The 25865-nt window shown below is 40.7% G+C and overlaps 1 long non-coding RNA gene and 1 pseudogene across 2 annotated transcripts; both read right to left on the bottom strand.

Annotated features, from left to right (window-relative positions):
• Positions 1-623: 623 nt before the first annotated feature.
• On the bottom strand, positions 624-25859 carry LOC144338756 (uncharacterized). Its single transcript, XR_013413124.1, has 2 exons — positions 22278-25859; positions 624-1444 (listed from the first exon to the last, which is right to left on the bottom strand). It is a non-coding gene; the product is annotated as an uncharacterized LOC144338756 (long non-coding RNA).
• LOC106995246 (heterogeneous nuclear ribonucleoprotein A1-like) lies at positions 2525-8071 on the bottom strand (annotated as a pseudogene). The gene has a single exon (XR_013413123.1). The product of XR_013413123.1 is annotated as a heterogeneous nuclear ribonucleoprotein A1-like (transcript).
• Positions 25860-25865: the final 6 nt, after the last annotated feature.

The raw sequence follows: 25865 nt of genomic DNA, 5'->3' as shown, positions 1-25865 counted from the left end.
TTTCCACCTCGGTTCCATTCTTCCTGTGACTTTCAGGTACACCAATCAAACATAGGTTTGGTCTTTTCACATAGTCCCATATTTCTTGGATGCTTTGTTCATTCCTTTTTATTCTTTATTCTCTAATCTTGTCTTCACACTTTATTTCATTAAGTTGATCTTCAGTCTCTTATACTCTTTCTTCTGCTTGATTGATTCAGCTATTGATACCTGTGTGTGCTTCACGAAGTTCTGGTGCAGTGTTTTTTAGCTCCATCAGGTCATTTGTTCTTCTCTAAACTGGTTATTCTAGTTAGCAATTCCTCTTTTTTTAAGGTTCTTAGCTTCCTTGCATTGGGTTAAAACATGCTCCTTTAGCTCAGAAGAGTTTGTTATTATCCACCTTCTGAAGCCTACTTCTGTCAGTTCATCAAACTCATTCTCTGTGCAGTTTTGTTTCCTTGCTGGTGAGGAGTTGTGATCCTTTGGAGGAGAAGAGGCATTTGGGTTTCTGGAATTTTCAGCCTTTTTGTGCTGGTTTTTCCTCATCTTTATGGATTTATCTACCTTTATTCTTTTATGTTGGTGACCCTCGGGTGGGATTTCTATGTGGGCATCTTTTCTGTTGATGTTGATGCTATTCCTTTTTGTTTGATGCTATTCCTTTTTGTTTGTTAGTTTTCCTTTTAACAGTCAGGCCCCTCTGCTGCAGGTCTGCTGGAGTTTGCTGGAGATTCACTCCAGACCCTGTTTGCCTGGGTATCACCAGCCGAGGCTGCAGAGCAGCAAAGATTGCTGCCTGTTCCCTCCTCTGGAAGCTTCTTCCTAGAGGGGTACTTGCCAGATGCCAGCCAGACCTCTCCTGTTTGAGGTGTCTGTTGACCCCTGCTGGGAGGTGTCTCCCTGTCAGGAGGCATGGGGGTCAGGGACCCACTTGAGGAAGCAGTCTGTCTGTTAGCAGAGCTCGAGTGCTGTACTGGGAGATCCGCTACTCTCTTCAGAGACTGCAGGCAGGAACGTTTAAGTCTGTTGAGGCTGCACCCACAGCTGCCCCTTCCCCCAGGTGCTCTGTCCCAGGGAGATGGGGGTTTTATCTATAAGCCCCTGACTGCGGCTGCTGCTTTTCTTTCAGAGATGCCTTGCCCAGGGAGGAGGAATCTAGAGAGGGAGTCTGGCTACAACAGTTTTGCCGACCTGCTGGGCTCCGCCCAACTTGAACTTCCTGGTGGCTTTGTTTACACAATAAGGGGAAAACCACCTACTTAAGCCTCAGTAATGGTGGATGCCCCTCCCCCCACCAAGCTCAAGCATCTGAGGTCGACTTCAGACTGCTGTGCTGGAAGCGAGAATTTCAGGCCAGTGGATCTTAGCTTGCTGGGGTCTGTGGGGGTGGGACCTGCTGAGCTAGACGACTTGGCTCCCTGGCATCAGCCTTCTTTCCAGAAGAGTGAACAGTTCATTCTCACTGGCATTCCAGGCACCACCAGGGTATGGAAAAAAAAGAAAAAAAAAAAAGAAAAAAAATAAACTTCTGCAGCTAGCTCGGTGTCTGCCCAAATGGCCACCCAGTTTTGTGCTTGAAAGCCAGTGCCCTAGTGGTGTAGGCACCCGAGGGAATCTCCTGGTCTATGCGTTGCAAAGACCATGGGAAAATCATAGTATCTGAGCCTGAGTGCACTGTTCCTCACGACATGGCCCCTCCTGGCTTTCCTTGGCTAGGGGAGGGAGTTCCCCAACCCCTTGTGCTTCCTGGGTGAGGCAACACTTCATCCTGCTTCAGCTTGCCCTCCCTGGGCTGCACCCACTGTCTAACCAGTCCCAATGAAATGAACTGGTTATGTAAGTGGGAAATGCAGAAATCACCCACCTTCTGTGTTGATCTCGCTGGGAACTGCAGACCAGAGCTGTTGCTGTTCGGCCATTTTCGCATTCTTTTCTTTTTACATGAAGATCTTTCTTTAACACTGTTTGTAGAACCTGTCTAGTTCTACAAAGTTCTAGTGAATTTCCTCAGTTTCATTTGTCTGGGAAAGACATTATCTGTCTTTCATGTTTGAAGGAAAGCTTTGTTGGGTGCAATATATTCTTAGTGTCAGTTTTTTTCTTCAGCATTTCAAATATGTCATCCTGCTCTTTCCTGCTTTGCATGGTTTCCACTGAGAAGGCTGTTTCCCTACAAATTAAAGCTTCATTATATGTTATTTCCTTACTTTCTCTTGATGCTTTTAGGATTTTCTCTTTGTCCTCAACCTTTGAGAGTCTGACTAATTTTTGTTTTAGTATAGTCTTGTTTTTCTTGAATCTGTTTAGGTGTTTATGAACTTCCTGTGCCTGGATATTTATATCTTTGTCTAGGTTTGGAAAGTTTGGTGTTTTTTCTTTAAAAAAAAAAAAGACATTTATTCAGCATCATGATCAGGCTATTACATTTAGCAATCAACAGCATGGGTGCAAAAAACAAAAAAAAATCTACATTAAAAACTTTTGTTCAAATGCTTTACATTTTCCACAGAACAGAAACTAAAATAACCTGTATACAATTAGTCACAAACACAGTCCTTGAGTTTTTTTTCCCATACACATGAGTATTTGTCTAAAACACGACTTCTTTGTAGCAGCTAGGCCCTGCCATCACTGTGCTTGGCTGAGTTCACAAATCTTGTAACCTGTAGCTTCCCTGTCACTTCTCTGGCTCTCCTCTCCTGCTAAGATTTTTTCCTAATTAAAATCTTCTGCCACTGCCATAGCCACTGCTGCTACTGGAACTGCCACAGCCACCTTGGTTCTGTGGTTTGGCAAAGTATTGGTCTCTGCCATCATAGGGGCCAGAGTTTCTGCCTCCAAAGTTTCCTCCTTTTATGGGTCCAAAATTTGAAGACTGATTGTTGTAATTGCCAGAATCATTGTAGCTTCCAACTCCTCCAAATTTGCTTCCATCATTACCAAATCCATTATAGTCATCCCCACTGCCACTATATCCACCACCACTATGGCTGCCACCAAAGCCACCATGACCACTGAAGTTTCCTCTATGACCAAAGTTGTCATTCCCACCAAAATAACCTCCAGGACCACCACCAAAGTTTACAGAACCACTTTGACCTCTTTGACTGGATGAAGCACTAGCCATCTCTTGCTTTGACAGGGCTTTCCTAACTTCACAGTTGTGGTCACTCACAGTACGTTATTTCTGAATGACATTCTTATCCACGGAGTCATGGTCATCAAAGGTTATAATAGCAAAGCCCCTTTTCTTGCCACTGCCTCAGTCAGTCATGATTTCAATCGCTTCAATTTATCCATACTGTTCAAAATAATCTCTTAGGTGATGTTCTTCAGTGTCTTCTTTAAGGCCACCAACAAATATCTTTTTCACAGTTAGGTGGGCACCTGGTCTTTGAGAATCTTCTTTTGAGACAGCTCTCTTTGGTTCCACAACTCTTCCATCCACCTTGTGTGGCCTTGCACTCATGGCTGCATCCACCTCCTCCACAGTGGCATATGTAACAAACCCAAAGCCCCTGGAGTACTTGGTGTTTGGATCTCTCATTACCACACAGTCCATGAGTGTTCCCCATTGCTCAAAATGGCTCCTCAGGCTCTTTTCGGTTGTTTCAAAGCTCAACCCTCCAATGAAACATTTCCTCAGCTGTTTGGGCTCTTTAGGAGACTCTGACTTCGACATGACAGCAGGGAGAAGAGAGACTTTAACGATGCTTCTTCAGCGTCGTCTACAGGCAGAAAGGCGAATAAACTACATATTTATTGCTGTTTCTCAACTCCCTCTTGAATGTCAATATTTCTTAAATTTGCTTTTTTTTTTTAAGGTTAATCCACATATCTTGTAAGCATTCTTCATTTCTTTTTGTTCCTGTTTCTTCTATGACTGTTTTCAAGTATGCTGTCTTTGAATTTATTCCTTTTTTTTTTTTTTTGCTTGATTTATTCTGCTACTGAGAGACTCATATGCTTTTTTCAGTTCTGTAAATGTATTTCCAAGTCCCAGCATTTCCGTTTGATTTTTAAAATTTCAATCTTTTTGTTTAATTTACCTGAAAAACTTCTGAATTGCTTAATGGTTAATCTTGGAGTTTGTTGAGTTTCCTTAGATGTGCTGTTTTGAATTGTTCATCTAAAAGCTCACACATTGCCATCTCACTAGGGTCAATCACTGGCTCCTTGCTTTGTCCATTTGGGGAAGCTATGCTTTCATGTTTGCTTTTATTTTTTCTAGACTTATATCTATGAAAGATTAGTGATTTATTCCAGTCTTTGCTGGCTGGCTTGCTTTGGTATTTCTATGGTATGTTTGTTTACAAGCTCTTTGAAGTTTGCCTGTTGAGCACCCTTAATCCTAGATCATTGCCTACTTATCGGCACTAGATAGCACCTTAAGCCCAGGATTGCCTCAATTCTTGGTCACGTTTGGAGAACTGCCCATCCAAGATAAAGAGGTTTCCAAAGGGAATACCCTGGTTGTGTGGGAAGGCTGGCTAGAAGTTCTTGCTCAGAGTACCCATGATGCATGCCTCCTCCAGCATGGTGCTGCTGAAAGCCACTCTTATTTGGCATCCCTTTTGGTTCAGATAAAGAGCAGAATTTTCCATGTTGGGGTTGCTAGTCACATCTCCCTTCTTTATCTCTAGCTTCCCTCAAAATGTTTCCTCCCTATAGGCACTTACAATATTTTTGTGGGTTGAGACACAAACAGTTTTCCTGTGAGAGTACAAGATAGTGTGGAAGCTGACTCTGCCTCAGTCTGACTTTTTCTAGTGTAGAAACTGTGAGTCCAGGGGGAATTGTCCATGCACAGTACCCAGCAGATTTGGGGAGAGTCCATTCATCTTAGTGTCCACTTGAAGTTCTTTTTACTTCTCTGTGGTCCTGGGGAAATCCCAGCGTCAGATTTTAGTTCTAGATATTTCTGGTTGAAATCTTGATGCTAGATATTGTTTGTTTGTTTGTTTTGGGTTTTGGTGGGTTTTTTTTTCTTTCTTTCTTTGGAGGTGAGTGAAGACATATTGCTTCTATTCTATTCTGTCATTTTGGTAATATCACTTCCTTTATGTCTTCCATTTATTTTATTTGTCTAATTGCTCTGGCTAGACTTTTCAGTACTATGATGAACAAAAGTGGTGAGAGTGGGTATCTTTGTCTTTCTTCTGGTCTTAGAGAAAAATCACTCAACTTTTCACCACTGAGTATAATACTAGCTGTGGGCTTGTCATAGATGACCTTTATTATGTTGAGGTATAGTGCTTTTATACCAAATTTGTTGAATTTTAATCATGAAAGTAGTTGGATTTTGTCAAATGCTTTATCTGCATCTATTGAGATAATAAGATTGTATACTTTATTCTGTTAATTTGGTGTATAGCATTTATTGATTTGTACATGTTAAACCATCACTGCATCCCAAAGATGAATCCCAGTTGATTGTGGTATATGATCTTTTAAATGTGCTGTTGAATTTAGCTTGCTAGTATTTGGTTGAAGATTTTTGCATCTATGTTCATCAGAGATATATGTGTGTAAATTTCTATTCTTTTGGAGTCCATATCTGCCTTTGGTATTAGGGTACTGCTGGCCTCATAAAATGAGTTTGGACCTGTTCTCTCTTCTTCAGTTTTTTGGGAGAGTTTGAGAAGTGTTGGCATTAATTACTCTCCAAATATTTGATAGAGTTCACTATTGAAGCCATCTTATTCTGGTGTTTTCATTGTTGGGAGGTTTTATTACTGATTTAATTTCCTTGCTCATTATTGATTGTTCCTTATTTGCTATATTTCCATGAGTCAGTCTTGGTAGGTTGTATGTTTCTAGGAATTTATCCATTTCTTCTAGGTTATCCAATTGTTGGAATATGATTTTTCACAGCATTGTCTTATGATCCTTTGTATTTCTGTGGCATTAGTTTTAATGCCTTTTTTTTTTTTTTTTTTTTTTTTTTTTTTTTTTTTTTTTGAGACGGAGTCTCACGCTGTTGCCCAGGCTGGAGTGCAGTGGCGCGATCTCGGCTCACTGCAAGCTCCGCCTCCCGGGTTCCCGCCATTCTCCTGCCTCAGCCTCCTGAGTAGCTGGGACTACAGGCGCCCGCCACCGCGCCCGGCTAATTTTTGTATTTTTTTTTTTAGTAGAGACGGGGTTTCACTGTGGTCTCGATCTCCTGACCTTGTGATCCGCCTGCCTCGGCCTCCCAAAGTGCTGGGATTACAGGCTTGAGCCACCGCGCCCGGCCAATGCCTTCTTTTTAATTTATAATTTTATTTTTGAGACTGAGTCTTTCTCCATTGCCCAGGCTGAAGTGCAGCGGTGTGATCTCAGCTCACTGCATCCTCTGCTTCCCAGGTTCAAGCGATTCTCCTGCCTCAGCCTCCCAAGTAGCTGGGATTACAGGTGCACACCACCACACCTGGCTAATTTTTTTGTATTTTTAGTAGAGACAGTGTTTCATCGTGTTGGCCAGGCTGGTCTCAAACTCCCGACCTTGTGATCTGCCCGCCTCAGTTTCCCAAAGTGCTGGGATTACAAGCATGAGCCACTGTGCCTGGCCTTTAATTTATAATTTTATTTATTTGTGTCCACTCTCATTTTTTTCATGGCTAGTCTTGCTAAAGATTTGTCATTTTTTTAACAAAACAACTTTTATTTTCATTAATTGTTTCTATTTTGTTCTACTGTTTTATTTATTTCTGCTCTGTTCTTTATTATTCCTTTACTTCTACTAACTTTGCACTTAGGTTGTTCTTTTCTAGTTCCTTGAGGTGTAACATTAGGTTGTTTATTTGTAATCTTTTTTCTTTTTTGATGTAGAAGTCTACTGCTATAAACTTCCGTCTTAGAACTGCTTTTGCTGGTCACATAAGTTTTGTATTCTGTATTTCCATTTTCCTTTGTCTCAAGATGTTTTAAATTTTTCTTAAAATTATCTCTTTGACCTGTTGGTTGTTCAAAAGTATGTTGTTGAATTTTCGCATATAAGCATTTGCCCATTTATGAGGGGAGTATATTCTGAGAAATATGTTATTAGGTGATCCCATCATTGTGCAAACATTATAAAGTGTGCTATACAAACCTAGATGGTATAGCTTACAGTATTTTTAGCCTATATTGTATAGCCTATTACTCCTAGGCTACAAACCTATGCAGCATGTTACTGTACTGAATACTGTAGGCAATTGTAACAATGGTATTGTGTTTCTAAACATAGAAAAGGTAATGTGTTGATCTATGTCATTATAACAGCTACAACATCAAAAAGTGATAGGAATTCTATGGCTGCATTACAATCTTATGTGGCTGCCATTGTATATGCAGTTCATTGTTGACCAAAATATCATTATGTGTTGTATGAATATATTTGTGAGTGATATAGTTTGGATATTTGTCCCCGCCAAAGCACGTTGAAAATTAATTTATAATTTTATTTATTTGTGTCCATTCTCATTTTTTTTCAAGTGAAAATCACCAAGTGAATGGATCATGGTAGTAGATTTCTCTTAAATGGTTTAGCACCATTGGCTTGGTGCTGTCCTCATGATAGTGAATGACCTTTCATAAGATGCAGTTGTTTAATGAGAACCCATGGACACAGGGTGGGGAATATCACACACTGGGGCCTGCTGGGGGGTGGGGGAAGGGGAGAGGGATAACATTAAGAGATATACCTAATGTAAATGACGAGTTAACGGGTGCAGCACACCAACATGGCACATGCATACATATGTAACAAACCTGCACATTGTGCACATGTACCCTAGAACTTAAAGTAAAAAAAAAAAAAAGATACAGTTGTTGAAAAAGTATGTGGCATGTGGCTCATGCCTGTAATCTTAGCACTTTGGGAGGCCAAGGTGGGAGGATCATCTGAGGTTAGGAGTTCGAGACCAGCCTGACCAACATGGAGAAACCCTGTCTCTACTAAGAATACAAAATTAGCCAGGCATGGTGGTGCATGACTGTAATCCCAGCTACTCGGGAAGCTGAGGCAGGACAGTCACTTGAACCCAAGAGGCGGAGGTTGCAGTGAGCCATGATTACACCATTGCACTCCAGACTGGGCAACAAGAGTGAAACTCTGTCTCAAAAAAAAAAAAAAGGGCTGGGCGCGGTGGCTCAAGCCTGTAATCCCAGCACTTTGGGAGGCCGAGACGGGCGGATCATGAGGTCAGGAGATGGAGACCATCCTGGCTAACAAGGTGAAACCCCGTCTCTACTAAAAAATACAAAAAAATTAGCCGGGCGAGGTGGCGGGCGTCTGTAGTCCCAGCTACTCGGGAGGCTGAGGCAGGAGAATGAGGAGAATGGCCTGAACCCGGGAGGCGGAGCTTGCAGTGAGCTGAGATCCGGCCACTGCACTCCAGCCTGGGCGACAGAGCAAGACTCCATCTCAAAAAAAAAAAAGAAAAAGAAAAAAGAAAAAAGGAAAAGTGTGTGGCACCTTCCCCACCCTTTGCTCCTGCTTTCACCATGTGATGTGCCTTCCCCTGTTTTGCTTTTTGTTATGATTGTAAGAAGCCAACTCCTCACAAGAAGCCAAGCAGATGCTGGCACCATGCTTCTTGTACAGCCTGCAGAACTGTGAGTCAATTAAACCTCTTTTCTTTATACATTACCCAGTCTCAGGTATTTCTTTATAGCAATTCAAGAACAGCCTAACACAGAAAATTGGTTTTCAGGAATGGAACATTGCTATAAAAATATAGAATAAGCTTTGGAACTGGATAACAGGCAGAGATTTGAAGAGTTTGGAGGCCTCAGAAGAAGATAGGAAGATGAAGGAAAGTTTGGAACTTCTTAGAGACTGTTTAAATGGCTGTGACCAAAATGCTTATAGTGATATAGACAGTGAAGTCTAGGCTGATGAGGTCTTATATGGAAATAAGGAATTTATTGGGAACTGGAGCAAAGGTCACCCTTGTTATACCTTAGCAAAGAACTTGGCTATATTGTGTCCATGCCCTGGAGATCTGTGGAAGCTTAAACTTAACAGTGACAACCTAGGATATCTGATGGAGGGAATTTCTAAGCAGCAAAGTATTCAATAAGTGGCATGGCTACTCCTAACAGCATATACTCAGATGCAAGAGCAAATAAATGACTTAAGTTTGGAATGTATATTTAAAGATAAAGCAGAGTGTTAAAGATTGGAAAATTTGCAGGATAGCCATGTGGCAAATAAAGAAAATGATTTTTGGGGAGAGGAATCCAAGCAGGCTGCAGAGCAACCACTTGCTAGAAAGATTTGCCCGACTAAAAGGAATCCAGGCGCTGATAGCCAAAACAATAGAAAAAAAGGCCTCAATGACATTTCGGAGATCTTTAATGCAGCCCCTCCCATCATGGGCCCAGAGGCCTAGGAGGACTGAATGGTTTCATTGGCCAGGCCCAGGGCACCACTGCCCTGCACCACCCAGTGGTATGATTTCTTTTTTAAATTTGTTGTACATTGTTTTATGTTTTATTGTTCTGTCAATTTTAGAGTATGTGCTCTGTGGCAATGAGAAGAATGTATATTCTGTTGTTTTGGGTGGAAACTTCTGTAGATGTCTATTAGGTCCATCTGGTTAAATATTGAGTTCAGGTCCTGAATATCTGTATTAATTTTCTGCCTTGATGATCTGTCTAATGCTGTCAGTGGGGTGTGGAAGTCTTCTAGTATTACTGTGTGGTCATCTAAGTCTCTTTGTAGGTCTCTAAGAACTTATTTTTTGAATCTGGGTGCTCCTGTGTTGGGGGCATATATATTTAGGATAGTTTGATTTCTTGTTCAATTGAAACCTTTACCAGTATACAATGCTCTTCTTTTTCTTTTTTGATCTTTATTGGTGTAAAGTCTGTTTTGTCTGAAATTAGGATAGCAACTCCTACTTTTTTTCTATTTGCCATTTGCTTGGTAGATTTTTCTCCATCCCTTTATTTTGTGCCTATTTGTGTCATTGCATGTGAGATGGGTCTCTTGGTGACAGCATACCATTGGATCTTGTTTCTTTATTCTTTATTCAGTTTGCCATTCTGTGCCTTTTAATTGGGGCATTTAGCCCATTTTCATTCAATGTTAGTATTAATGTGTGCAGATTTGTTCCTTTCACTATGTTGTTAGCTGGTTATTATGCAGACTTGTTTTTGTGATGCTTTATAATGTCATTGGTCTGTGTACTTAAGTGTGCTTTTGTTGTGGCATGGCTGCTAATGGTTTTTCCTTTCCATATTTCACACTCCTTTTAGGACCTCTTGAAAGGCAGATCTGTCGGTAACAAATTTCCTTAGCATATACTTGTCTGAAAAGGATCTTATTTTTCTTTCAGTCATGAAACTTAGTTTGGTTGCCTCTGGAATTCCTTTCCAGGGAAACTTAGAGCCACTACCAGTGGGTATGGTCAGCTGTGGGTGGGGTGGCTGATCTGTGGTCCTGACCCTAAAGAGTAGGTGGTAGGGGCTCACAGGGAAGAGGTACTGGCTCCCTCTTTGTGTAGTGGCTGTGGTGTTCTGGAGGTTCCAACATAGTGACTAGGTCCTCTGTTCCTTCCCTACCCTAGGGCTGTTAGGGTGGTACCAGTGCAGCTGCAATGGTGGTGGAGTTGTGGGTTGTTTCCGGGATTTTCTCCTCAGAGAACTGAAGAGTTGCCTTTAACCGAAGTATTCATGTGGGAGCAGGGTAGATGTTCTGCAGTCCCAGGTTGGAAGGCCCTGCCTAGTAAGGAGAAGCAGAATTGGGGACCCATGTAGAAAAGAGTCTTGCCACTTTTTCTGTGGAGTGGCTGCATCAGCTGGTGATATGCACCAGTCTCTAGTCACTGCTCACTCCCTGGAGCCTGAAGGGAACAATGGTGAGGACTGTGAGACAGCAAAAATGGTGGCCTGCTTCTCTCTGTGGGAGCTCTGTCCCAGGGAAGTGCAGAGTTGCTGCTAGCCTGAGAGCCCCAACAGGGGGTGGCTGGAGTCCCTGGTTAGAAGGTCCTGCCCAGTGAGGAGAAGCAGGATCAGGGATCTGTACACTAACAGTCTGTCTATTTTTCTGTTGGGTGGCTGCATTTTGCTCAGGATCTGTGACAGTCCATAGCCACCACACAGTCTCCAGAGCCTGAAGGCAACAGTAGTGAGGGTTGCAAGACAGCACAAATGATGGCTTGCCTCTCCCTGTGGGTGCTCCATCCCAGAGAAGTTCAGAGCTGCTACTGGCCTGAGAGCTCTAGTAGTAGGTGGCTGGAGTCCTGGACCAGTGGGCCTTACCTTCCGAGGTGCAGTGGAGGCAAGGCCTGCAGTCTTTCGCTGTTCAGCCCCATGTATTTGGTGCATTTCCTGAGGGCACACGAGGGAGCCTGACTTCTTCCATTGCTGGAGATGCAGCCACCAATACCAGGATGCCTGGGGATCCAAGGCTTCTAGGATTCCACATGTACCTGAACAGTGGTGCTGCCCAGACTCCATGTAGCTCTGCATATCAGTGTAAAGGCCCCAGTGGGGTGGGTTCATGAGAGCTCATGAAGGTTGCAAAGGTCTGTGGGAAAAGTATGGATCTCCAGGGACTTTCACTCACTCGCCATTTTCCTGTGCTGGGAAAACCTCCCCTGGCTCGATGCTACTCCTAGGTGGGCAGTCATCTTGTCTCACTCCTCTCCATTCTCTGTGGGTTGAGTTGTTTCTTTGTCTTCCTGGATGTTTCAGTTGAAGATCTAGTATTTACTCACTACTTTTTCTTCTCTCCATGAAAGTGGTGCACACTAGTTGCTTCTAGTTAGCCATCTTGGCCCTGCCCCCAGTAATATTACTTTTACAAAAATATGTTTCAGAGCTCATCCTGCTAAGTTAATTATCCTAGTTATCTTGTGACTCATTTTGTATCAGTTATCTGTTGCTGCATAATAAAGTACCACAAATTTAGCAGCTTAAAACACACATACATACATTCATTATCTCCCAGCTATTGTGACTCAGCAGTGTGGGGCCAGCTTAGGTGGATGCTCTGACTAGTTCTCATAGGCTGCAATTAAGGTGTTGCCCAGGGCTGAGTACTCATCTGGAGACTTGATTAGGTCCCAAATATGTGAGAACATGTGATATTTGTCTTTTTATGTCTGGCTTATTTGCCTTAAGATAAGGTCCTCTAGTTCCAGTCATGTTTCTGTAAATGACATGATTTTATTCTTTTTTATGGCCAATTAGTATTGCACTGTGTGTGTGTATGTGTATATTTTTTCTTTATCCATTCACAATTAATGGACACTGCAGTTGATTACATATCTTCATCATTGTGAATAGTGCTGCAGTAAAAATGTGAGAGTGGGTATCCATTTGATGTATTGATTTTATTTTTTCCTTTGGCTGGATGACCAGTAGTGAGATTGCTGAATTGAATGGTAATTCTATTTTTAGTTTTTAAAGAAATCTCCATATTGTTTTCTATAGTGGCTATAATAGTTTACATTCTCACCATCAGTGTATTCCCTTTTCTCCACATTCCCACCAATATCTGTTATTTTTTGTCTTTTTAGTAATAGCCATTCTTTTCAGCTATAAACAGTATTAGTAGTATTTGTGATTACCTCAGTGGCTTAGTGTACATTTATTAATGGAGGCTGTGGTGAAGTTCTAGTATGCCTCATGGGCCAGTCTTCAGGTGCCAGTAGTGTCAGTGGTGAGTTGAACATGCCTGTCTTTGGGCCTCAGGGTGGCATATGCTGGCGTCTGTGTATGTGGGTTCAGGTGGGCTGATTCCTGGTCCTCTTAGTGGCTTGCTCATTTGCTGGTAGTAACAATGATAATCTGGGCATGTTGGTGGCTTCTTGAGTCTCTAGTGAATGGGCATGGGGTGCACAATGGCAGTAGTGATGGTGCAGCAACCTATTTGAACCCAAGTAGTTTATGATGGTGTTGGCAGTGGCTGTGACAGCTTGGGTGGATTAGTCACCTGGCCCATTGGTGGTGCATGTGGGTGGGTGTCAGCTGTGATGGTATTGGTAGGTTTTGTTGGCCCAACTTTGTACACCACGAAGCGTGTTCAGGTACCAGTGTTGGCAGTCTTGGCTAGGTGGTTTCCATGCCTCTGATAGCATGCTTGAATACTAGTAAGTTAGGACTGGATGAGTGGACTTCTTCTCAGGCTCCCTGGTAGTCCATTCAAGTGCTGGCTTTGATTGGTAAGAACAGGATGATCCCCCAGCTGCCAGAAGGATACTCAGGTGTAGGCAGCAGTGTCTGCATTGTGGGCCTTCCACTGGGGAGGGTGAGGCTATTCTTAGTGAGATCAATGTAGGGAGGTAGCTGTGGGATGCATGGTTTCCTTGCATTTTGATCCCACAGCATCCCACAGTAGCATTGGTGGAATTTATCATCATAGCATGTGAAAGTGCCCAGTCTCCCCTCTCCCAATTTGGCCTGGTAGCTGCAGTGGCATTGTCAGCCCTAGCCCCAGAGCAGAACACAGCCTTTTGGAGTATAGGCTCTCAGAGTGGTGCTGGCTGTGGGCCTGCAATCAGGAAGGGCATAGTCCTTTCCAGCTGGAGCAGTGTAGGCAGGAGAGTGTGGTTTGTTTGTGCTTTGGTCTCACAGCAGCTCACAGCAATGGTGGCGGAATTTGTCCTTGCATCATGTGAAAGTGCCTGGCTTCCCTCCTTTTCCTCCTTGGCTCAGCAGTGGAAGCAGCAGCAGCAGCAGCCCTGGACCCAGGGCAGGATGCAGTCCTTTTGAGTCTAGGCTCTCATAATGGTGCTAGCTGTGGGCCTGTGATCAGGGAGGGTGAGGTCCTTCTCAGCAGGAGCAGCATAGGTGGACAACAGTTGGGAGTGTGGTTTGCTTGCGCTTTGGTCCCATAGCAGCTTGCAGCAGTGGTGGTGGAATTTGTGTTTGCAATGAGTAAAAATGCTTGTCCTCTCCTCTCCCTCCTTGGCCTGGAGTAGCAGCAGTGGCATCAATCCCAGGGCAGCACACAGTCTCTTGGGGGCTTAGCTCTCAGAATGGCACCAAGCTGCAGCTGCTTGGGGCTCAGAAGCCTTTGGGACTTAGTTATCTCTCTGGAGAAATGCTTTTGCACAATCTCTAGGAATCTCCTTAGTCTCTAGGTCTGCATGGGTCAAGTATTTCTCCTATAACTAGGATTATGATAGTCTGTATTGGGAATGTGGAGCCCTGGGGGACTCCCACTTAACCCTTCCTCATGTTGGCATGCCTTTCCCAGGTCCCAGCCCATTCTGGCTGAGCAGGCTGCCTAGATTCCCTCTCCTTTGCTTTCAGTTCTTCCTGTCATTTCTCCCTTGAATTCCAATGTTATCTCTTAGATTATCTATTTGAAGTGTGAATACCTACTTGCTATTTTGGTTCTTCTCTGAGGAGGCATGTTCTAGCTGCATCTGTTGGCTGTCTTGAACCAAACTTCAGTATTTGCATTTGTTATTTGTACTGCCATTACTCACTGAGTTTATTACCTCTTGGGCATCTTTCAACATAGTCTTTGCTTATGAGATATGCGTTGTAAGTTCAGTAAACTCTCTTTTCATGTTTATTTTGTTTATATCTGAGTTTAGTTTTTTAATTTCTGATGCAAGGTAGTGTTTTTTTATACTCTCAAGTGCTTGTTTGAGTGTACTTATTTATGAACTGTTAACTTACAGTTTCTTTGTTCCATGTTTGTTTGTTATGGAGTATTTCATTTGATATGGGTAAAATTTTATTGCCTGATATTTTGCAATACATTTGTATGGACTTGCTGAGCTTCCTTTTGTTAATTTTTGTGGTATTGTCATGTTTGAGGGGATTTGGAGTTGAAGCATGAAATTATCTGTCAATACAACACAGTCCAGGCACATGTTCAAGGTTTTGTTTCTTTGTTTGCTATAAAAGTGTAAGGGGTTGTAAATTCTCCAGTTTTATAGTTCTGTTTTTTCTTGCAGAATCCTGAATTTGGGGCAGGGCTGGGGATGGGGGCAGTTTGTAAATCCTCCAGTTTTATGGTTCTTTTTTTTTTTTTTTTTCCACAGAAGCCTTATTTTCCCCCTTTTCCTTTTTCTACTTTTCACCACCCAGTTGCTGTAGGATTCTTCTGTTTTCCTTTGATATCTTTTGTCATTACCCAGAACCTATACATTTTGAAGAGTGCTGGCTTATTGTGCCTTTTAATGTGCTTCTACTTTTTAAAATCATCTTTTAAAGGCACACATCCTTTAAAATATCATCCCTATAGTCAATATTCTGATCTTCCCAGATAGTCTTCCAGTATTTTCAGAATTGTGTTGGACAATCCTTTTGGCAGTTAATCTAGGTCACCTATAGCCCCCTTATTGGCCTCTCTCTTCTGTATTATGTACAGTTTTTCATGATTTTCCTTTGCTTGCCACAAATCCTTCATGAGGGTAGGAATGGGGTGAAGGTAAGCAAGATCATATACTTTGATTTGATAATGTGCTTATCATTATTCACAATTATTTGCAGTTTTGGCATTCTTTGTCTTCAAGTTATGTTGAAACATTCTTTGGCTTAGGATTTAACTTTTCCCTGTGTTATTTCATATACCTTGGAGAACAAATTTTGGGAGGTAGGTCACTATGCATTTATCTATGTCTTTGTAAACCCAGAAATATCTGCTGAGATTATGATATAGACTACATTAAATTTATACATCAATTTTAAAAAAAAGGTATCTTCTTAATGTTGAATCTTCCAATTCATGTGCATTATATATATATAATTTACTTTATCTCATCAATATTTGTCAGTTTTAGTGTTCAGGTGTTGGAGTTTTTCTTTAATTTATTTCTAAAAATTACATTCTTCTGATGTTATTGTGAATGGAATTTTTTCTTAATATTTTTTGACTTGTTCATTGCTATTATATAATTATACAATCTATTTTTGTATGTTAATCATGGGTTTCTGTGACCTTGTTTAAACTTGCTTATTAGTTTTGGTAGTTCTAGTAATTTTTTGGTAAGTTCCTTGGGATACTTTTTTCTTTTTTTTCTTTTTTTTTTTGAGACGGAGTCTCGCTCGGTCGCCCAGGCTGGAGTGCAGTGGCCGGATCTCAGCTCACTGCAAGCTCCGCCTCCCGGGTTCACGCCATTCTCCTGCCTCAGCCTCCCGAGTAGCTGGGACTACAGGCGCCCGCCACCTCGCCCGGCTAGTTTTCTGTATTTTTTTGGTAGAGACGGGGTTTCACTGTGTTAGCCAGGATGGTCTCAATCTCCTGACCTCGTGATCCGCCCGTCTCGGCCTCCCAAAGTGCTGGGATTACAGGCTTGAGCCACCGCGCCCGGCCGGGATACTTTTTTCAACAACCGCTTGTCCAACAGAATCTTGGGATTTTTTCTGAACATATGAGATTCTACCACATGAGAATAAATACAATTTTACTTGTTTTTCCAGTCTGTATGGCTTTAGTTTCTCTTTTTTGGCATGACTGTCTTGGCTGAAACTTTCAGTTGACCATAAAGGGCAAGAGTGAACATCTTTTCTTTTACTAATCTTATGGAGAAATTTCTTAGACTTTCACCATTAAGTGTGATTTTAATGGTGGGTGTTTAATAGATGATTTTACCAGTATAAGAATGCTTTCTTCTATTCTTGTTTTTGAGAATTTTTATCATGACTGAGAATTAGATTTTTGTCAAATGATTTTTCTTCATCTATAAAGAAGCTGATGTGGTTTTTGCATTGTATTCTGTTGCAGTATATTACATGAATTTTTTGTTTGTTAAATCAACTGTGTTTGTTAAATCAAAAGACTCCGTTTTTACAATATAGAAATGTTTTATACACTTCTAAATTTTATTTGCTGATATTTTATTAAGATTTCTTAAATTAAAATGTATTAGAAATATTGTTTTATACTTTTATCTTTTTGTTATGTCTTTGTCTGATAGTATTATCAGAGCAATATAAACCTTATAAAATGAGGTGACACAAACAACTTAAACTAGAATCACCATTCAACCCACCAATCCCATTACAGGGTACACACAGAAAGAAAAATAAATTATTGTACCAGAAAGACACATGCACTTGTATGTTCATTGCAGCACTATTCACAATAGCAGACATGAAATCAATACAGGTGCCCATCAGCGGTGGATTTGATAAAGAAGATGTGGTACATATATACCATGGAATACTAGGCAGGCATAAAATGAATGAAATCATGTCCTTTGCAGCAGCATGAATGCAGCTAGAGGCCATTATCCTAAGCCAATTAATGCAGGACCAGAAAACCAAATACCATGTATTTTCACTTATAAGTGGAAGCTAAGCATTGGGTACACATAGACATAAAGATGGGAGCAATTGACACTGGGGACTACTTGGTGGAAGAAAATGAGGAGGGCAAGGGCTAAAAAACAACGTATTGGATACTATGCTCACTACATGGGTGATGGGATCATTTACACCCCAAACCTCAGCATCACATGATATACCCATGTAACAAACCTACACACGTACCCCTTGAATCTAAAATAAAAGTTGAAATTATAAAATTAAAAAAATAACATGAGGTGACAAATGTTTATTTTATTATTTCAATATGATTATTGTATTTCTTTTTTGAGTTTTAAAAAATATTATTTATTATTTATATCAATACCTTTTGGGGTACAAGCAGTTTTTGTTACATGGATGAATTATATAGTGGTGAATTCTGATTTTTAGTGCACTTGTGTGAGTAGTGTACATTGCAACTAATGTGTGGTTTTTTTCTCTAGTCCCCCTCCCAATCTTCCCCTTCTGAATCTCTGAAGTCCATTATATTACTCTGTATGCTTTGCATACTCATAGCTTAGCTCCCATTTATAAGTGAGAACATACAATTTTTGGTTTTCTACTCCTGTGTTACTTCACTTAGAATAATACTCTACAGCTCCATCCAACTTGCTGCAAAAGACATTATTTTATTCATTTTCATGGCTGAGTAGTATTTCATGGTGTATGCATACCTTATTTTCTTGATCCACTCATTAGTCGATAGGCACTTAGGTTGGTTCCACATCTTCACAGTTGTGAATGGTGCTGCTATAAACATACATGTGCAAATGTCTTTTTCATATAAAGACTTCTTTTCATCTGGGTAGATACCCAGTAATGGGATGTCTGGATCAGATGGTAGATCTACTGTTGGCTCTTTAAAAAATCTCCATACCATTTTCCATAGAGGTTGTACTAATTTACATTCCCACCAGCAGTGTATAAGTGTTCTTTTTTCCCCACATCCATGTCAACATCTGTAATTTTTTGACTTATTCATAATGGCCATTCTTGCAGGAGCAAGGTGGTATCTTATTGTGGTTTTAATTTGAATTTTTCAAATGATTAGTGATGTTGAGCATTTTTTCATATGTTTTTTGGCCATCTGTATATCTTCTTTTGTGAAATATCTATTCATGTCCTTTGCTCACTTTTAAAAGGGATTATTTGTTTTAAAAATGTTATTATGAACTCATAGATTCAAACACAGTTACTATATTTCCACCCATTGCCTTTATTATTATTATTTTATTTTTTTAGATTTAGGGGTACAAGTGCAGTTGTGTTACATATTATGTGGTGATAAAGTCTAGGTTTATATACACACATACATACATATTATGTGGTGATAAAGTCTAAGTTTCAAGGGAACTCAAGAGCCAACTTCAAGAGGTTTCCACCAGACAAATATGGTACAATTTGAGCATCAATAATGTCTATTGTTTTTTGACTTTTAAGTAATGGCCACTTTAACTGGGATGATTGGATTTAAAATGATATATATATACTCACACACACACACACACGCACACACACACACACACCATGGAATACTACTCAACGATACAAAAAGAATAAAATCATGTGTTTTACAGCAATACAGCTAGAACTGGAGGCATTATCCTAAGTGCAATTACTCAGAAACAGAAAGTCAAAATCCACATGTTCTCACTTAAAACTGGGAGCTAAACAATGTGTACATGTGGACATACAGAGTGGAATAACAGACGTTGGAGACTACAAAAGGTGGGATGGTTGGGAATGAGGTGAGGGATTAAATACTACCTAATGGGTACAATGTACACTATTTGGGTGATGAGTACACTGTATTTCTTTTAAATAATAGACTCCACCAGAGATGCCACCTAGGCCTGGGCTTTCATTGTGAGAAGCTTTTAAGTTTGGAATTCAATTTTTTATTTGACCGAGGCCTATTCATATTGTCTATTTTTTAGAGACAATTGGTAATTTGTGTCTTTTTTTTTTTTTTTGAGGCGGAGTCTCGCTCTGTTGCCAGGCTGGAGTGCAGTGGCGCAATCTCAGCTCACTGCAAGCTCCCCCTCCCGGGTTCACGCCATTCTCCTGCCTCAGCCTCCCGAGTAGCTGGGACTACAGGTGCCCGCCACCACGCCCAGCTTATTTTTTGTTATTTTTCGGTAGAGACGGGGTTTCACTGTGTTAGCCAGGATGGTCTCAATCTCCTGACCTCGTGATCCGCCCATCTCAGCCTCCCAAAGTGCTGGGATTACAGGCTTGAGCCACCGCGCCCGGCCCCATCATAAACTTTTGTCAATTTTGTTGATCTTCTCCAAGAATCAAGATTAGTTTTAAGTATTTTTTCTATATATTTCTGTTTTAAATTTTACTCATTTATTTTTTGTTATTTATTGTTTTCTTCCTCCTACTTATTTTGTGTTTGGTGTGATGCTATATTTTTGTGTTTTTGTTGTTGTTGTTGTTGTTTGTTTTTTAGATGGAGTTTCACTGTCACCCAGGCTAGAGTGCAGTGGCACTATCTCAGCTCACTGAAGCCTCTGCCTCCTGGGTTCCAGCGATTCTCCTGCCTCAGCCTCCTGGGTAGCTGGGATTACAGGCACACACCACCATGCCTGGCTAATTTTTGTATTTTTAGTAGAGATGGTGTTTCACCATGTTGGCCAGGCTGGTCTCAAACTGCTGGCCTTAGGTGATCTACCCACCTCAGCCTCCCAAAGTGCTAGGATTACAGGCATGAGCCACTGCACCCAGCCTATTTTCATATTCTTAAAACCTTAGAATATTGATTGTAGATTTTCCTTCTTTAAACATTTTAGTTTTATTTTTTGTAAGGTGGAGCAAGATGGCAGAATAAAGGCTCCACTGATCATTTCACCTACAAGGACACCAATTTAGCAACTATCTACACAGAAAAAAAACACCTTCATAAGAACCAAAAATCAAGTGAGCACTCATAGTACCTGGTTTTAACCTCATATTGCTGAAAGAGGCACTGAAAAGATAGCAAAAAACAGACCTGACTGGAGTCACCGACTCCACTCTCTCCCCCACCCTGTCGCAGTGCGGCATGGTACAGAGAGCATCTCTGAGCACTGGGGGCAGGAGAACACAGCTGTGAGGCATTGAACTCAGTACTATACTGTTAGAGTAGAAAGGAAATAAAACTGAAAATCAGTAACAAGAGAGATTTTGGAAACTATACAAATATATGGAAATTAAATAATATGCTCCCGAATGACCAGCAGGTCAATGAAGAAATTAAGAAGGAAATTGAAAAATTTCTTGAAACAAATGATAATGAATACCCAATATACCAAAACCCATGGGATACAGCAAAAGCAGTACTAAGGAGGAGGTTTGTATTTATAAGTGCCTACATCAAAAAAAGAGGAAAAACTTCAAATGTCTTATAAATCCTGTCAAAAATTAAAAGTGAAGTTTTAAACAAAAATTACAATATTAATTACAAAATTACAAATTACAATATTACAGTAATATTTGGTTATGTATCTATATGGACATCTTCACCTGAGACTTTTTACTGTTATAAAGCTTTGTGTTACTGTCAAGTATCTTTTTATTTTAACTTGAAGGACTTTCTTTTGCATTTCTCATAGAGCAGGTCTAATGACAATGAATTCCTGCAGCTTTTATTTATCTGGGCATGTCTTAATTTCTACCTCATTTTCATTTTTAAAGTATAGTGTTGATGGTTGTAGAACTCTCATTAGACAGATTTTTTCTTTTAATACTTTAAGAATGTCATCCCCCTCTCTTCTGGACTGTAAGTTTTCTGCTGAGTAATCTGCTGACACTGGAGAATTCCTTGAATGTGATGAGTCACTTTTCTCTTGGTGCTTTCAGGATTTTTTCATTGTCTTTTGCTTTTAACAGCTTGACTATAAAGTGTCTAGGTGTATTTCTGGTTTTATCCTACTTGGAGTTCATTGAGCTTCTTGAATTTGTACATTTATATCTTTCCTCAGATTTGGTAAACTTTCAGCCATGTTTCTTCAATTAATCTTCTTTCCCTTTTCTGTCTCTCTTCTCCTTCTGGAACTCATACAATGTGTATATTAGTCCACTCAGGCCCTGTTCACTTTCTTCCATTTCTTTTCTTTTTCTTCTGACTAAATGATTTCAAATGACCTAGGTTGAAACTCACTGATTCTTTTATCTCCCTGTTTGAGTCTGCTGATAAACACCTCTGGTGAATTTTTCAATTCTTTTATTGTGTTTTTCAGCTCTAGAATTTTTTATATAGTTTCTATCTTTTTGTTTATATTCTCATTTTGTTCATAAAATGTTTTCCAGGCTTTCTTTAGTTCTTTGTTTCAATTTTCCTTTGGCGTTTTGAACATATATAAGACAGTTGTTTTAAAGTTTCTGTCTAATAAGTCTGTTGAATGTGTTTCATCAGAGACTGTGTCTAGAAATTTAATTTATTCATTTGAATAGCCATCTTCCCCTATTTCTTTATATTCTTTGTCATATTTGTTGAAAATGGAACATTAAAAAATAACATATATCCCAGTCTTTGAAGACTGCTATGAAGGCCTTTACTAACTAGGGCATTGTTGAGCTTTGAGATCAGTCAGGAGTCAATGCTTAAGAGCTTCCCTGGTCTTTTGTGGGTATGAATTCTGTCTGGGTTTCTGTATATGTGCTGTATTTCTTCCCAGTTTACCTGAGATTATTAATATTTAAAACAGTGTCACCCCAGGTTCTTTTCTGAGCCTTAGATATGCCATTATATTCCTCTACCCACAATCTATTGCCACCAGTCATGTGTGACTCTGTAGTACTTCTTCAGTATCACATGCTGCTGCACCTGCCACTCCCTTCTTCACCTTTCAGCCTAATATTCAAACTATGCACTCTTATCTCTCTGAGCTGCAAGACGGGTGAGTCACATACCAGTCCCTTGGACACAGGCAAGAACTTTACAATTAGCACTCTGCTTTTTCCATTTTAATGGAGGGACCAGGGGTTGGGCCTCTTTCTTCTGACCATTCTGCTTTGTGCCAGTGAAATGGTGGGGCAAGGGTGAGTAAAAACACCATGAAATTGCCTACCATTTTGAATGTGGCTTTTTCTTGACTGGGCATTTGTTTGTTTGTTTGGTTGTTTCAGTAGTATCTTGTCATCTAAGAAAAGAGAACAAATGAGGGTGGATAGTTGATCAAATCTTGATTTTTCTGACCATGCGTGTTTTATGAATTTGACATGGTAACTATGAAATAGTGTATAGAATTGTAAAACAAAACTATTTTTTAAAAAAGCAATCTGTAAAAATCAAAAGAAAGAAAAATGAAATAATTGAATTTAACCATGTGACAGGTTGATGGCTTAACCACACAGAGAGTTCTTTGAATGACTTTAAAACATAGTAATTTGTTGTTTGACTATACATTTTTAACAAGACATATCCTAAGGACAAAAAGAGCTACCAAAACAAAAATGAAACAAATGTAAAAACACTGAAGTGTTTAATATTGTGGTGTGTGTATATGTGCATGTGTTTGGATAATGGAAATGTGCAACGTTGTTAATATCAATAAAATTTGAATTTTCAGTTTAAGAGAAAGGAGATACAGAAGTAACATCAATGAAGCTATGCAATCAGTATAATATCATGATGTATATTGTCATCACATATAAATGTATTCACGGGGGCTGCTGGCAAGATAGCTGAATAGTAACAGTTCCAGTCTGCAGCTCCCAGTGAGACCAATGCAGAAGGCAGATAATTTCTGCATTTTCAACTGAGGTACCCTGTTCATTTCATTGGGACAGGTTAGGTAGTGGGTGCAGCCCACGGAAGGTGAGCAGAAGCAGGGTGGGGCATCACCTCACCCAGGAGGTGCAAGCAGCAGGGTAGCCTCCATTTCCCAGCCAAGGGAAGCCATGAGGGACTGTGGTATCCAGCCTAGATACTATGTTTTTCCCACAGGTTTTGCAATCCACAGACCAGGAGATTCCCTCATGTGCCTACATCACCAGGGCCCTGGGTTTCAAACAGAAAACTGGGTGGCTGTTTGGGCAGACACTGAGCTAACTGTAGGAGTTTTTTTTTTATACCCTAGTGGTGCCTGGAACCCCAGCGAGACAGACCCATTCACTCCCCTGGAAAGGGGGCTGAAGCCAGGAGCCAAGTGGTCTCACTCAGCAGGTCCCACTCCCACAGAGCCCAGCAAGCTAAGAACCACTGGCTTGAAATTCTTGCTGCCAGCACAGCAGTCTGAAGTCGACATGAGACAATCAAACTTGGTGGGAGGAGGGGCGTCCACCATTACTGAGGCTAGAGTAGGTGATTTACCCCTCACAGTGCTGAGGATTGGGTGGAACTCAACACAGCATGACAAAGTGGCTGTGGCCAGACTGCTCCTCTGGATTCCTCTTCACTGGGCAGGGCATCTCTGAAAGAAAGGCAGCAGCCCCAGTCAGGGCTTATAAATAAAACTCCCATCTCCCTAAGACAGAGCACTTGGGAGAAGGGGTGGCTATGGGCACAGCTTCAGTGAACTTTAATGTTTCTGCCTGTCAGCTCTGAAGAGAGCATCAAATCCTGACAAGGAGGGTTCTCCCAGCACAGCACTTGAGTTCTGCTAAGGGACAGACTGCCTCTTCAAGTGGGTCCCTGACCCTGTGCCTCCTGACTGGGAGACACGTCCCAACAGGGGCTGACAAACACCTCATACAAGAGAACTCTGGCTGGCATCAGGCTGCTGCCCCTCTGGGATGAAGCTTTCAGAGGAAGGACCAGGCAGCAATCTTTGCTGTTCTGCAGCCTCTGCTGGTGATACCCAGGCAAATTGAGTTTGGCATGAATCTCCAGCAAACTGCAGCAGACCTGAAGAAGAGGGGCTTGACTATTAGAAGGAAAACTAACAAACAGAAACCAATAACATCAACATCAATAAAAAGAACCCCCACACAGAAATCCCATCCAGAGGTCATCAACCTCAAAGATCAAAGGTAGATAAATCCATGAAGATGAAGAAAAGCCAGCACAAAAATGCTGCAAATGCCAAAAACCAGAATGCCTCTTCTCCTTCAAATGATCACAAATCCTCTCCAGCAAGGGAAAAAACTGGACAGGTATGAGCTTGACAAATTGACAGGAGTAGGCCACAGAAGGTGGATAATAACAAACTCCTCTGACCTAAAGGAGTATGTTCTAACCCAATGCAAGAAAGCAAAGAACCTTGACAAAAAGTTACAGGAAATGCTAACTAGAATACCAGTTTAGAGAAAAACGTGAATGACCTGATGGAGCTGAAAAACACAGCACAAGAACTTCGTGAAGCATACACAAAAATCAACAGCCAAATTGATAAGTGACAGAAAGGATATCAGAGATTGAACATCAAGGTACTGAAATGAGACATGAAGACAAGATTAGAGAAAAAACATTGAAACAGAACAAACAAAACCTCCAAGAAATATGGGACTATGTGAAAAGACCAAATCTACAGTTGATTGGGGTCCCTGAAAGTGACAGGGAGAAGGGAACCAAGTTGGAAAACAGACTTCAGGATATTATTCAGGAGAACTTCCCCAACCTAGCAAGACAGGCCAAGATTCAAATTCAGGAAATACAGAAAACACCACAAAGATACTCATTGAGAAGAGCAACTCCAAGACACATAATCTTCAGATACTCCAAGGTTGAAATGAAGAAAAAAATGTTAAACACAGCCAGAGAGAAAGGTCAGGTTACCTATAAAGGGAAGCCCATCAGACTAACAGTGGATCTCACTGCAGAAATCCTACAAGCCAGAAGAGAGTAGGGGCCAATATTCAACATCCTTAAAGAAAAGAATTTTCAATCTGGAATTTCATATCCAGCCAAACTAAGTTTGATGAGTGAAGGAGAAATAAAATCCTTTACAGACAAGCAAATGCTATTGGATTTTGTCACCACCAGGCCTGCCTTACAAGAACTCTTGAAGGAAGCCCTAAATATGGAAAGGAAAAACTGGTACCAGCCACTACAAAAACACACCAAATTATAAAGACCAACAACACTATGAAGAAACTGCATCAACTAATGTGCAAAATAACCAACTAGCATCATAATGACAGGATCAAATTCACACAAAACAACATTAACCTTAAATGTAAACAAGCTAAATGCCCCAATTAAAAGACACAGACTGGCAAGGTGGATAAAGAGTCAAGACCCATCAGTGTATCCAGTATCCTGTATCCAGGAGACCCATCTGACATTCAAAGACACACATAGGCTCAAAATAAAGGGGTGGAGGAATATTTACCAAGCAAATGGAAAGCAAAGAAAAGCAGGTTTTGCAATCCTAGTCTCTGATAAAACAGGCTTTAAGCCAACAAAGATTTTAAAAAGACAAAGAAGAGCATTACATAATGGTAAAGGGATCAATGCAAAGAGAAGAGCTAACTATCCTAAATATATATGCACCCAATACAGGAGCACCCAGATTCATAAAACAACTTCTTAGAGACCTACAAAGAGATGTAGACTCCCACACAATAATAATGGGAGACTTTAACACTCCACTGTCAATAATAGAGAGATCAACGAGACAGAAAATTAACAAGGATATTCAGGACCTGAACTTAGCTCTGGACCAAGCAGATCTCATAGATATCTACAGAACTCTCCAACCCAAATCAACAGAATA

Source organism: Macaca mulatta, chromosome X (genome assembly GCF_049350105.2).
Source record: "Macaca mulatta isolate MMU2019108-1 chromosome X, T2T-MMU8v2.0, whole genome shotgun sequence".
Lineage (NCBI taxonomy): Eukaryota > Metazoa > Chordata > Mammalia > Primates > Cercopithecidae > Macaca > Macaca mulatta.
The sequence above is the reverse complement of the archived record's forward strand: the minus strand, read 5'-3'. Positions and strand labels throughout refer to the sequence as shown.